We start from the raw sequence: 508 nt of genomic DNA on the forward strand, positions 1-508 counted from the left end.
AAACACACCACCAGACGTGGACCTGCCCACTAGAAAGACAAGATCCAGCCTCATCCACCACAACACAGGCACTAGTCCCCTCCACCAGGAAGCCTAGATAACCCACTGAACCAACCTTAGCCACTGGAGACAGACATCAAAAACAACAGGAACTACGAACCTGCAGCCTGCAAAAAGGAGACCCCAAACACAGTAAGATAAGCAAAATGAGAAGACAGAAAAACACACAGCAGATGAAGGAGCAAGATAACAATGCACCAGACCTAACACATGAAGAGGAAATAGGCAATCTAGCTGGAAAAGATTCAGAATGATGATAGTAAAGATGATCCAAAATCTTGGAAATAGAATAGAAAAAATGCAAGGAACATTTAACCAGAACCTAGAAGAAATAAAGATGAAACAAACAATGATGAACAACACAATAAATGAAATTAAAAATACTCTAGATGGGATCAATAGCATAATAACTGAGGCAGAAGAACAGATAAGTGACCTGGAAGATAAA

The sequence above is a fragment of the Neophocaena asiaeorientalis genome, unplaced genomic scaffold (genome assembly GCF_003031525.2).
Source record: "Neophocaena asiaeorientalis asiaeorientalis breed wild unplaced genomic scaffold, Neophocaena_asiaeorientalis_V1.1 scaffold705, whole genome shotgun sequence".
Classification (NCBI taxonomy): Eukaryota; Metazoa; Chordata; class Mammalia; order Artiodactyla; family Phocoenidae; genus Neophocaena; species Neophocaena asiaeorientalis.